General features: G+C 42.1%; 1 protein-coding gene across 1 annotated transcript in view; it reads left to right on the forward strand.

The window, feature by feature from the left end:
• The first annotated feature begins 780 nt into the window (after window positions 1-780).
• The window catches only part of PTK2 (protein tyrosine kinase 2), a 191,037-nt gene continuing 178,019 nt past the window's right edge, over window positions 781-13,798 (forward strand). The window contains exon 1 of the mRNA XM_027713070.2: window positions 781-869. The gene's annotated coding sequence lies outside the window, so the exon portion shown is untranslated. The remainder of the gene's footprint in view (window positions 870-13,798) is intronic.

The raw sequence follows: 13,798 nt of genomic DNA on the forward strand, positions 1-13,798 counted from the left end.
CTTCTTTACTGTGCAGTGACCAAGCATTGAACAGGTTGCCCACAGAAGGTGTGGAGTCTCCCTGACTGGAGATATTCCAGAACTGTCTGGACACAATCCTGTGCCACGTGCTCCAGGATGACCCTGCGGGAGCAGGGAGGGCGGACCCACTGTGGTCTCTTCCAACCTGACCCATTCCGTGATTCTGTGATATTTTCTTTCAAGGAAAATTTACTTAAATAGGAACACAAAGTTTGAGTGCTCATCGGTCATCGAGTATATTCAGTAACCTAAGTCTGAAGTTACAGAATCACGGAATGGGGCAGGTTGGAAGGGACCACAGTAGATCCAACCTCTCTGCTCCAGCAGGGTCATGCCAGAGCATATGTAACAGGATTGCATCCAGACAGTTCTGGAATATTTCCAACGAGGCAAACTCCACAATTGGAACATCCCAGCTTAGGAACAAGAGAACAACTGTGCCAGCCGGTGCCACTGAGCGAGGACAAGGGGTTAAACTTCGCCTCTTCCCGAGCGAATTGGCCAGATCCCGCCAGGATCCGCGCTGCCTCGGGGAAGCAAGGAAGGAGGGAGGGAGTATGTGAGAGCAGAGCCATGAGGCCGGCGGGGGACGGGACATCTCACCCTCCCCCGCCCCGGTCCCTGAGGGGCGGCACCGTGACCCCCCCGCGGCCATGTTGTGGGGGGCAGCGGCGCATCCCATGGTGCAGCGCGCCGGGAGGGCGGGGAGACAGGGAAGGAGGGAGGGAGGGAAAGAGGGAGGGAGTCGGCACTGCTCGCGCAGACCCTCCGGAGCCTTCTCGTCCTGCTCCTCCTCCGCTGCTTCTCCTCCTGGCCGCGGCCCCGGAGGCGGCCGTGCCCGCAGCGCGGTGAGTGCGGGCGGCGGGGGCTGCCCGGGGAGGGGGCGGGCGGAGCGGCCCCGGTTTTACATCGCGGGGAGGGGGCGCAGCGGGGGCAGCGGCGGCTCCTTCCTTGTCTCCCCCTCCACCCACCCGGGCTCGTGGAGCGGCGGCGGCTCCGCAGGGAAGGGAAGGTTGTCCCCGGTGCCGCCCGTTCCCGTGTCCCCGGGGAGGGGCCGCCGCGGACACCGGGGCGCAGGAGGGTGGGCTGGGGGGTCTCCGGGCAGAGCCGCTTCCCTGCCCGGGAAGGGCAGGCTGGGAAGGGGATGGGAGAGGAGGAGGCTGCGGGGAGAGGTCAGTGGTGCCCCGCCTGCCCCGTCCCCCTCCCGGGGGGGACCCGGCCGCCCCCTCCGCCCTGCCCGCCCCGCATTCCCGGCCGGTCCCACCGGATGTGTCGGGAGGCGGTGAGGTGGAGCGGGACGGTCCGCAAAGTAAACAAAGGGAAAGGGAAGGGAGGAGGAGGAGGAGGTGTCCCCTCGCTGCCGGAGCCGGGCTGTGCCGGGCTTGCCCCTTCCCCTCCCCAGGCGGGCGCGTAAATCCGCGGCTGCCGCTCGGAGCCGGGGTGGGAGCGCAGGGGAAGTGGTTGAGGTTCCTTCTTTTGGGGATTTGGTTGTTTTTTTTTTGTTTTTTTTTTTTTTTTTTTTTTAAGGTGTGTGGGGTTTTTGGGGGTTTATTTTTGGTTTGCTCTCTTACTGCTGTCGCTGGGACGGTGTGATCCGAAGGGAATCGGGGGCAGCGCTTTGGTCCCCAACCCTTAACCCGGGCACAGCCTCCGGCATCTGGAGCGGGGAAGGGGAGCAAGTGCTCCTTCAGCGTGGATTTTGGGCGACTCGCTGGTGCCACACAAGTTGGGTCAGATGGAGGAGCCTTTGCACTTCTTGGAGAAATCTGATATTTTTTCTTTATCCGGTTGTAAACCTGATTTTTGGAGTACAGTGAGAACTGCACTCCTGCAGCTGTAACAGGGAATCGTTCTCCTCCAAATCCCCGCGACTAATTCTGAAGCATGTGCTGTACATTGCCAGTTCTCACATCCATTCTCTTCCCAGACCTCCTGTACTCAGAGGATGCTTTTTTGGAACAAGGGGGAGTCTTTTCTCTTTGATTTCCCGTTCTTTTTTTGTTGTTTGCTGGCTGAAGCGCTGTTCCCTGTATCGTTTCTGTGTTAGCTGGCTTGCAGTCAATCCTATTCCAGTGCTGAGTGTATCCTGCAGGCCCTGGCACTGGAGCAGCATCAGCCTGCAGCTCAGTTTTTGGCAATTTCATTGGGGTAAGATACTGTGCTGTAGTAAATGCACTGAATAAAAAGTTCACTTGAAAGGAGAAACACTTGGAGATTCATATTGAATTATTTAATGTAAATGTTAGCTTAAAAGTGAAATGGTATTGCAGTGTCCCTTTAAAATTCACACTCCTTCGGCATTTGGTTGTTTGGTATATTTCTTTTATTTCCACTGTATTAATTGGGAAAGTCCCACATTCCTCAAAGCTAATCTGCCTTTATCGTCTCTGGTTCTGTTAAACCTGGGTAAGGTCAAGAGCACAACTGGATTGGGGCCAGAAATATTAGAAGTTATATTGTTTATTTGGAACAGTTTGTTATCTCACTGATGTTGTCCAAAATTCCACCACTTACTTTTTCCACCTGGCCCCTTTTTTGTTACCCCCTGAAATCAGATTGTTGTCCTACCTCCAATCCTTGTTGGAACACCTTTGCCTATGTGGTGTGATTTGGGATGGGGACCACAGCCCTTGGAGTTCTTAAATCAAGTTTTGTGGCTGAGATTCTGTACAGAATGTGTGTGTGTACCTTTGAAATTGCCCCATGCAGTAAATTTAATGGACCTAAAATCAGGTGTCCTGTTAACAGAACAAACAAAAAAAAAAACCCAAAGAAGGAGGAGACTGTAAACTGGACTGTAAACTCTACAGGCAATTCAACAAGAGAAAAGAGTCCTGAAATTAATTTGTCTTTTGTGCTGTTATGTCTTAAATGTAGTTTTTGTAGAACATGGCTGGGATTGATGTTTGTGTTGGTTGACCTTTTATTTTTCAGGAAGGTTAAAATGTACACATGAAAGGAAGATGACATAGTGCTTATTTGTCAAAAGCTCTAAGCTTTATTTGGCCTCAGCCTTGGGTATTATTAAAGGTACTAAGTATATGTAGTGACACAGCAATCAACTAGTAGTGTATTGGAATACTTCATCCAGAAAGGAATATTCTTAGAATAGCACTCTTGTGTCTTGGATGTGTAATTTGCTGAAATAGCCTTAAAAATGGTTTCGACTTCTGGGTATCTGGTGATGTGACTTTGCTCCAAAATATGTTACCTGTTGTGGAAAGGGCTTATTTTTGCTAATACAATGGTTTACCACGTGATGACTAATGAATGGGGGACCTTGGTTTTGTGAGCTCCACCGAGCTAATATTTTGGGGGATGACAGGAGAGAAAAGCAGGAGTGCTTTTAGAGATTAAGTAGTAAAAGAGGTGGCTTTGGTGGTTCTTTTTTAAATGCATCTCTAAATGTGGTAGGGTTTTTTTTCAGTAAGAGGGTAACTCAAGAATCAATAAGTTTTATTTCCTGCCATTTGTATAACAAAATGATCATATTTTTCTTCCCCTGGTAGGCATTGCTGTATGTAGCAATATGTTCTTTATTTTGTTACAACATTCATAGTAACAGTACAGGCTATTCCCATTCATTTTATATCTTCTGGGACTTATGGAAAAGTTCTTTTCACTATGAGAGAGAGAACTTTCTGTCTTCTCAAAGTGCAGTTTTGAAGAATGCTAGTAACTATTAATAAGTTGTAATTTTGCTGTTAAATCTATATAAAACCACACGACATGAATAGTCTTGCATATTTTTTTGTCTTAAATTGAACATTTGTACCTTTACATTTGATGCAGATTATTACAAAAAGTGTATTTTCATGTTCTGGATAAATTTTAGTAAATGGGCTGAAGGTAATTAAAAAGGACACTCTTGTGCTAGAATTCATCTTCCGTATCTGTTTCCTTGTGTTACAGCTGCCACTCTGGGATGGTAGCAGTGAAAACATGGGATTTACTTACTTCTTACCAGAAAGCTTCTGAGTCCTCATTTGGGAGAGCTGTCAGTGAAGTTTGACTGACATTTAGTTCCATCAGATGTGGTTTTCAGACTAAATGTGTGTTTCCTCTTATGTTGTGTTAGTGCAATTCTGAAGTTTCAAGTACCATTGAAAACATGGACATACTGACTTAATTTCTTGGGAAGGTTTTAATTAGAGGTCAGGATTTTAAAAACTGCAACAAACAAGCCCTTACTGTATGACTTTGAACTCTTGTATTGAATAAGAGCAGAAATGGTACAGGAACACTCTAAAAGTCAGTTTTGAATGCATTTATTTAGCACCTGAGCTAAAGTGATTCTTGTCTCCTTGAATAGTAACTTCTGCAGGATAGTTGTGTATTAAAAGCTGTCTTTTTTATTCTAAATGAAAAAAAAAAAAAGCCCCCAGAACTGAATGCAGATTAATGCAAGATTAGAGTTTGTAAATTGTTAGCAATTTCAAGTGAGTCCTCTTAGGAGCCTTGGAAATCCAGTGTGTTCTACCACAGTATTCCATGAGTGTGGTTTATTGTGTGTGTTACAAAAACATGAAGCTGAAAGAAAGCGAAATTAAGTAGAAAACCTGATAACTCTCTGGGTAACTCTCTGGTTTTAAATAGATTTTTCTGGTGTAGGAGAGGAAGAACTTCTGTGGAGATGATCAAGTAGATCTTTCTGAAAGCTCTCGTTACTCATGTCCTGCTCTCCATCTTGAGGCAATGGTTAGTAGCTAATCAAAAAAGCTGTTGAAGAAAGTGGCTGTTTCAGGACTGAACAGCTTTAAAACCTGCAGATTTGGGGTTGTAGGCTTCAATTTTTATTTTCCCTATCCCATTTCTTTGTAACTTGTGTTCTATCCACTTGTAGGCTTCCGAAGATAGGTGTTTGCTGTTTGTTCAGCATTAAGTGTTCCTGGTACTGGGATGCAAGTCTTGTGTTTGGGCAGACTTCTGAGTGTTAGGTCTTTTATTTAAAAAAAAAAACCTAAATCACAAAACCAAAAGCACAAAAAACTCCAGCTGGCTTGATCTGATTTTTCTGGATTTGTATTTAAAGCAGACACAAGAGAGACAGCTGTGATTACCCAGGTGTGTGGGAGCTTTCCAAATATCCCCTTGCAAATTTTAGCAGTTCATACACCTTTCAGCACGTCAGAGGTGACAGGAGAACCACAGAAACTGATGCTCTGTGGCTCTGAAGGTGCCAGATGAAATGTGGAGAGGCAGATCAGTGATGGTGTCAGTGGTTCGTCAGTTAGGATTAAATTGGAGAATAGTTTCTGAAATCTGATTTAAAAGCTTTGAATGCAACTTCTGTCAAGTGAAAATTAGAGTGGAAGAAGTAAATAACAAATGCTGAAGACAACAGGCTTTGTTAGAGAACATCTGACTCACTTGCATTAATGTGAATTTTGGGTGCATTTAAATTTTCTTCAACTCTGCAGCAGTCCATGGCTGAGCTGGTAAAACTCTCCTGGACTGGATTTCCTTTGTCCCCTATAACTTCAAGACTTTTTTCCCTGCCTTCTCTCTCTCTGCACTGTTCCTCTGCCCTTTTTTGTCGTGTTCAGTGCAGAAGGGGCATAAGGAAGATGTTTAAGTAGCCTTTGTTAGCTTCCTATTGCTTCCCTCTGGGAAGGGGACCTGACCACTCAACTCAGTTTCTTTTTTGCCGCAGGGTTCCAACTTGATAGAATGTAATATAGGTCAGTTTAGAGTTAATCCTTAAGATTAATCTTGACCCTTTCCCTGCCCATGGAACCATAATTTAACTCGCTCTGAGACCCTGGACTAATTTCCTTCCTTTGTCCCAAAAATGTATAAACAAAACGTGGGCATCAGTGTCCTGCAGACAGCAGTGACACAGGACATGTTCTGTGCCAATGCTGTCGTTCCAGGTACACTGAACAATAAATCTGGAAGCATTTAGCCAGTGTGTATGTCAGGAGTCCTTGCATGAGGCACTTGTTGCCTTTGCAGAGGTAGAAGTGACTGAGGCTGTTCCCAGAGCTGGGGCAGTGAGAAGGAGGTCAGAGGGCTCTGCTGACTCTGAGCTGCTCCTGCTTCCTGCTGCCAACCCCGGGCCTTGCATTGTTTATCCACACATGAAAATGTGCAATTCCTGCTTTTGTTTTATTTTGATTTGGGGGAGGGCAGAGGGAGCAAACCATCTGAGCCTCTAAAGTGTCTTTGGAAGGCAGAGATAATTTTTCCTTTAGTCTCACTGAAGTTCCTGAGAAGGATTCGAAGCAGCAGATGATTTTTTTTCCTTAATAAGGGAAGGAGGAGCTGCTGGTCTTTCCTGTTTTCTTGCTGCAAATAATGGGGTTGCAGGGGGGTACCAGAAGTCTAGTTTAGGAGCAGCTCAGAATGAGTTAAATGATACATTTTGCAGCTGTGAATGCAGATACTTACTTCTTTTCCCAGGCATTTAACACTGCATGGAGTGTTTACTGATACAGTCCATGGGATGTACAGTAGCCAGAAAGGTTTCTGCTCCATCAGCATTTGATAAATAATTTCCTAGCAGTGCCTTCAACATTACTGCTATTGAAGGTACTAGTGAGAGACTTATAAATCCCAATGTCTGAATTACACCCAGTGGTGGAGATTTACATCAATCAATACCTGTTTCATCCTGTCTTTTGTAGGTTTTATGTTCAGTGTGAATGCTGAGGCAAGTTTGTTCTCAGTAATACTCTGTAGCTTTGAGATTGAGAAATTCTGTGATCTTCAAAAGAGAATTTCCTCTTACTGATTTTAGGCAATCTCTTAAATTCTTTTTCTATGAAAGATAGCATGAAAACATAAAATCTACCACCATTTTCTTATTTGCACATAGGTATCTCTTCTTGATTTCCATTTTTTTGAACTAGGCAGTTCTAATCTTCCTGTCCTTTGAGGGGAAAATTGTCTGTGTTCTGGTTTAGAATATTGGAATTTTTATTGCTCACTTTTTTCAAGTAAAGGTTAATACAGAAAGAAGAAAAATAAAGTTAGTGTTTAAAAGAGTACAGTTCCTTTTTATTTTTGGTTAACCAACCAAGTTGTTTACCAGTTTTTTTCCCCCTGCTGTTTCTAATACACTTTTCAAGCAGAAATTCCTTTTGCTGGTGGCTGAATGCTCTTGTGGTTCTTTTATGCCTGTGTGTACCTCAGGTTTTAGCAGTCTCCTCCTTTATCCTCTTTGCTGCTTTACTGATGCTTTTCTGTAGTGGAAGCTGTTTAAAGGCAGAGGTTCACAATGGATTTTACAGTCTAGACAGTAGCACACAAAAGAAATGTGTAACAGGTACCTTCCAACAGCTGTTGGAACTAACTTTGTGTGAAGAGATGAACTTCATGCTTTAATCTTCTATTAGTCCTTACCTCCCTTTCTTCCCCCTTTCCCCCTGCAAGTTCCAGGACTTGATGGAGGTATTCTTGTATTTTTGCCACTGCCCAGGACCTTTCATGCCTGATAGCACTGGTTTTGTCAACCAGTGGTGCAGAGAGATGGGAAACACTGATACAACCACAATATCGGAAGTTGAGACAAGAATTTTGTTTCTATTTCTTCTGTGGCTTCTCCTTTTCCTTTTGGTGGCAGAACTAATTCAGCTGCTGTGCAGGTTTTTATTCCCCTTTAAAATAAGGACAGTGAACCCTGGCACAGAAACACGTCAGTTCTGAAGCGCTTTCTGGGAAGGGGTTTCAAGTGCCCATCACAAGGAGAAGTAGAAACCACGATGTTGGATGTGAGTTGTTAATTTAAGGTGCCATCTCACTACTTGGAATGAACCTTGGCATGGCCACTGCAGTTAATCCACGTGGTCATTGTGCTCATGATGCCTCACTCAGAACTGCATTTGCTAAATAAAAGGTATTTTATTTCACAGGTAGGGAAGGAAAAAAGGCTGATTGATAACATGTACAGAAAAATGTAAGTCCCAGGTAATAAACCACAAGTTGGAGGGTTTTAATCGCTTAAATTCCATTTTTAATCGTATTGAACACTATTTAATATTGTTACATTTTTAACTCGTTTTCCACTGCCAACCCTCACATACTGCTGACATGTGCTGGTCTCTCATTCTCAGTGAAGCTCTTTGCAAATGTTACAAATTACACTTTCAGTTCTTACTCTGGTGTTAACAGCTCCATTATGGGAACGCTGTTAATTAATGGCTAAAGAAGTAATTCTGAATTTTTATCAGCTCTCATTTTCTATTCCAGGCTTAAGCACTGTATCCTAGAGGCTTCTAGATTTCAATTGGTTTATTAATTATCTTGTCATTTCCACTTCAGTTTGTATAAATCACAAAGCTGGCTGTTTTCTGTACTTGTTCAGCTCTGCAGCCTCTGTTCCCACTGTTCAGTGCGTTTTGAATTTTGTTGTTCAAATGTCTGCTCAAAACATGCCTTTGAAGTTGTACAAGAGCTGAGTAGACTGGGGTGTGCAGGTTATTCATTGATGGGTGCTCAGTTTGTGGTTAACCTTGTTCTGCTGGTGCAGAAAAAGAAGTACTCTGCTGTGGTGTAGCAAGGGGGTAAATACTTTAGGTAGTTGTTCTGCTGAATTCAGTACTGGTAGGATTTAGTAAGAATTCTGTGAGTTGGGGGCACTGGACATTGAGGAAGAGTTTTCCTCTTTTGGATGCTTTTAGTAGCAGAAGATGCCTGAGAATATGACACCCAAGAATTGAACAAATTAAGATGTTAACTTCTTACCTCTTTGTAGTCTTTAAGTTATTCACATGCATTAGGCTACTACAAGGATGAAGAAGATAAAGGATTAAGGGGACTAAAATGAGAATTAGTTGATTTAAATAATAGGACTGAAGACTTGGGTTACTTTACTTAGGGAGCAAGACCTCTAATGCTAAGAATAACAAACCATTGTAGATTAGAGAAGGGACTCGTCCCTGACAGTCTTTAAGAACAAATTGGACATCTGTCAGGAAGGGAATGCTGTTTATTCCTGCTGTTTATTCCTGCGTCAGGAGGGGCAGCTTGACAAGGTGACCTCTGAAGTCCTATCCACTGATTTTAGTGATGTGAACAGGTAAAGAATGTGGGGTTGTTATTTCCAGGTTGATGGTGATAATGAGAAGGTGGTTGACAGTATCCCCAGCAACTGAGAGTTTTCTCGGAGCTCGTGCAACCACATCCTATCTGTTATCTTGGCAGTTTTTGCCTGAGATTGTGCAGCTTTGATGTGAATTTTCTGTAGTCAAAGTAGCTTGTTTTCCTTTTTGTGGAAGGCTGTAAAGGTCACGGAGAGAAGAACTTTTCTGTACATGAAACTGTCATGTTCTTCAGTACATGCAGATGTTACCTGGATGTGACTTGGAAAACAGAATTATGAACTGGTTACTGATATTAGAACAATTAGTTGCCATTTTGCCATATGCTTACAAATTTCATAGCAGAAAAACATGCAAGAATTGTAAACCATGTAAGCAAGTTAATAAAGTGGCTTTAGGATGACTTTTCTTATTCCTTTTGGTAATTACCAAAGGAATAAGAATGACTATATATTATTAAATATTAAGAAACCGAGCTTTAGAATAATAGGAACTTCTGGTGACTCTATACTTTCTTCCTCTGACAGTCTTTCACTCTTGAATATGATAATTTGTATTTTGATGTTTTGATGATTATGCTTCCTCTTAATCATAACTCAAATTAATCTCTTTTAAAGTAAGTCAGACTTAAGGTTTGTTTCTTGGCATTTTGTCACGGAAGGAGTAAGTCACTACTGAGATTGGGAAACAGAGTTAAGTAATCTTTAGTGGAAATGTGTATGGAGACAAAATGTGGTAATCATGGCTGGCTGTACCTGGTCCAGCTGCTGCTGGCAACCAGTACCAGTGAAGCAGCCTGCATTTGAGATGATCCTTATGAAAGAGTAAATGGATGGAGCTGATAGCTGTTTAATCACTATGTTAAAAAAAAAATAGGGGTAGAAGCTGCTGAAACTAACAGTGCTGCATCTGAGTTTTCAAGGAGCCTTTAAGCTAAAAGGTAAAGCTAAGAATCTGTGCAATGTGTATGAACTTCTGTAAGCTCTTTGCTGTGGTCTGGGGAACTAAACATTTAAGAAAATGCCTATGTTGTAATTTGTGTTAAAGTCTCTTTAATCAGTTATAAAAACACCTAATCAGACTGGATATTAACTCTTCATTATCGGGATAATAATTTCAGATTTACATGGACTTCTTGTTTAGTTCTTTGTAAATTGTGGGATTTTGATGGTGACAGGGGTGGATCTCCTTCAGGGAGGAGGATTTCAGTGTTACTGCATTCCTTAGTGCTTATGTACAGAGATTGTTTTAGACATATTAATTAATCAGTGGTTATCAGGAAAAATTTCCATAAGTGAATAATATTCTTTTTATTTTGCCCATGTATTTTGATGATACAGTTTAAGGATTAAAGTTTATAGGAGAAATAGGGGGAAAAAAGTATATGGCATGTGTGGAATTATTCTGGCATGGTCTCTTCTTGAACACTTTGTGAATGTTAGATTAAGTTTAGTACTTGTATGTCTTGGGTTGTGGATGGAAACAAAAATATCAGTCAGAACCTCTGTAAAACTTAGTCAAAGAATGGAGTCAAAAGAAGGAGTGAGGTATAACATGGAATACACCTCTGTTCCATTTCCTGCCTCGTTCATGTCAGTGTTTCATTTATATAAGAAACTGAGCTTCAGGATTCTGGATTTTATTCTTTTGTTGATGGAAATTTGTTACCTACGTGAATTTATTAAACAACCAGGTGAATTTCCTCAGAAGATTAGGCCCCTTTGGAAGAAGAGGGTGTGCAGCACAGATGAGTAATTGCGGGTTTAAGTGAAGCAGAAGTTTAGTTGTGTCACAGGCTACAAACCCCTGCTTATTCAGCCTCGGCAGAAGGGGGGAGTTCCTTTGTGTGACGGCAGAACTGCTCCTCTCACGCTGTTCCAGGCCTTTCAACAGCCAGTTTTATGCCTTTCTCTCCTTTCATCAGAGGAGGAGAGGGAATTCTTCAAGACAGGAGTGTGTATCGTTGGCTTCATTTTACAACTGAATCAGCTTTTTCTTCTCTTAAAGGCAAACAAAACTGTTCCACAGTTTAACACTCTGAAGAGAGTGTTAAGCAGAGCTTCCCTTCCTAGGAAACAAATTTTGGAGTTCTATAACATTTATTTGTGTGGCTTTTTGGACATGAATGGGGATTGCATTGAAGTTCTTTCTTTCAAAAGCCTTTGTTACCTCTGTTGAAATAGATACTGAACCCCAGTATTCTCAAGTGGGAGCAGGAACATTGGTCATATTATACCGAGGAAGAGATCAGAGAGTGGAAGTACAGAAAGGGTGAGGGCTGCAGCAAGTTGTGAAAATAAATGTACATAAAGCACATTTCCTTTAATACCTTACTCTTGACGTTGTTAGAAGGAGTAAAACAAGGCAAGACCTTGTGGGTTACTGAGTCCAGCTCAGTTTTGGAAAGACGAGATGAAAGTGGTGAGTTTGAGAAAGGATTTGGAGCACAGTCAAAGTGAAGTGGGGAGGGGGAGAGCAGTGCCCATGTGCATATAATGTGAGTACTTAATGCACAGCTGTTGCTTGAAATATGATAGTTTTCTGGACTGAGTCTGTCTTACAGCAGTTTTAAGTGTTATGTGAAACTTGTGTTCTGCACTGTTAAACCCATGTCTTTATAGCAGATTTTGTGTGATGGGTTTTACGAATAGGAGGTGATAGTAAGTATGGACTCCTTTTTTTGTGTGTGTGTGTTTTTAGTATGATAAAGAATTGATATCTTACTGAAGTTTGACTTTCTTTCCCCAGTTAAATTACAACAATCTGGTTAAAGGGTTCTGCAGAACTACTGGTGGTGCAGCTGATGGTGGCCATATGGGTGTGTTTTGGGGTGACATGCTTAGGATCTGTGTTTGGGTCCAGTGAGTCTGTACCAAATTCTGCTTTATGGACTGTGTTCTTCTGGTGTCCAGGCCACTAAGCAATGTTAAGATGAAGTCAGTAATTGTGTACCAGTTATCGTGAAACAAGATTATCAAATCTTCACAGCATTGTGTCCATGCAAACCACGCTTTTGAGTTAGTCTAGAATTCAGTGGCAGTTCCGGGGCTTTTCCTGCAGAGGTCCTTTGGTAATAGATGGTACCCAGGGCTGTGGTGTATTATTCTTTGGCATAGGTGTGTTTTTGGTGCTGCTGCTGAAAGTGCTCCGGGCAGATCCGTTGCCCTCGTTGCTTGAGATGCAGAGGAGCTGTGTATATACCTGGAATCATAGAATATCTCAAGTTGGAAGGGACCTGTAAGGATCATTGAGTCCAACTAGGGCTTGGTGCTGTGACCACTTTCCTGGGGAGCCTGTTCCAGTGACTGACAGCCCTCTCTGTGAAGAACTTTTTCCTAATGTCCAGTCTGAACTCGCTCTAATGCTGCTTCTTCCCATTTCCTTGTGTCTGAAATATATATGTTCATCCAGACTACATTTTCTCAAAAGACCTATGGGATGCTTCACTTGCTATCTTCTTAAAAAATTAAAACTTAGGTCTTTTCTGCCTCTTAAAAACAGGTGACTGGAGAATAATTCCCAGTGACCAGTGTACAATTCCCTAATACAGATTTAAGTTCGTGGTTGCTCCGTGACTGCCAAAGTTCACTGGATTCAGTTGTTTGTGCAAGATACAAGAGAGCGCACAGCCAACAGGAATAATAACTGCAGATAACTTAGTTATAATTGTCTCATCTCTGCTAAAGAAATTATTACTTGTCCAGCAGTTGTTTCTGTTCTGTCTCTGCTCTGGCAGAGCTCTTGAAGTCTTTCCTGTCTACTGTGATCTTTATGGAGTTTTTCTGTGACTTACTGTGGTGCCAAGGGGGCATCATTAGAGACCAGGATAAAAAGGATAAAATAAGGATAAAAAGGATGCATTGCATACAATTCTGTATTTGCTTTGTTGCTGAGAATCAGAATTAGGAGAGGGAAGTGAAACAAATAATGTTGGTCTTTAGTAGTCCATCTTTAGCTTTATAAGGTTTGAGGTGTAAGAATTTGCATTGAATTCTTTGTAAGAATTTCTGTGTTGAAATGGAGAGGAGGATTTGGGAGGAGAGGAATTTGTGAAGACTAAATTAATGTAGTGATGAAAAAAGAGTGAAGGGGACAAATTTTCTTGAAGAGCATCACTGAGGAGCTTTAAAGGTAGCTGAAGAAAAACATAAGGAAGCTGAGGAATGAGCTCCATGCCTAGAAGATATTTTAAGATTTTTACTCTCGGATAGTAGACATTAGCTTATGGCTCAGTGGTGTGCTTGGTGAAGGCAGCAAACTGGAGGGGGAATAGAATGATACTGGAGGACAAAACTTAAAATTTTGGGCATTTAGATCTCCAGATAAGATGCTTTATCTTTTAACTGAAATACAGCTAGGACAAGATAAGGAAACAAATCAAACTGCATCAAATAGGTACTTAGAGCCAGTTTCAAATGGAATAGTTTTTTTAAAAAAATGTATTAGATTTAACGTTTAAATATTGTGACCTTACTGAAAACCTTTCCCATGTGGAGAAAGGTAGACAAATTACAAAAACTATGAAAAATCCTCCCCCCTCCAAGCAGATGTATTTGATTTTTTTACTTTAAAAAAAAACTGTAATACACATAGATTTTTTTTTTTTTTTACAAAAAGTTGAAATAAGCACAATACTTTAAGCCAAACCACTTTTTACATTTACTCTCCTTTTGACCACTTTACAAGCTCTCAGCTTTTATCCCCATTAGAATGAGACTAATTGTTTTTCTTTTAAG

Source organism: Pipra filicauda, unplaced genomic scaffold, assembly GCF_003945595.2.
Source record: "Pipra filicauda isolate LSUMZ 115617 unplaced genomic scaffold, ASM394559v2 scaffold251_size2273266_pilon, whole genome shotgun sequence".
NCBI classification, from domain to species: domain Eukaryota; kingdom Metazoa; phylum Chordata; class Aves; order Passeriformes; family Pipridae; genus Pipra; species Pipra filicauda.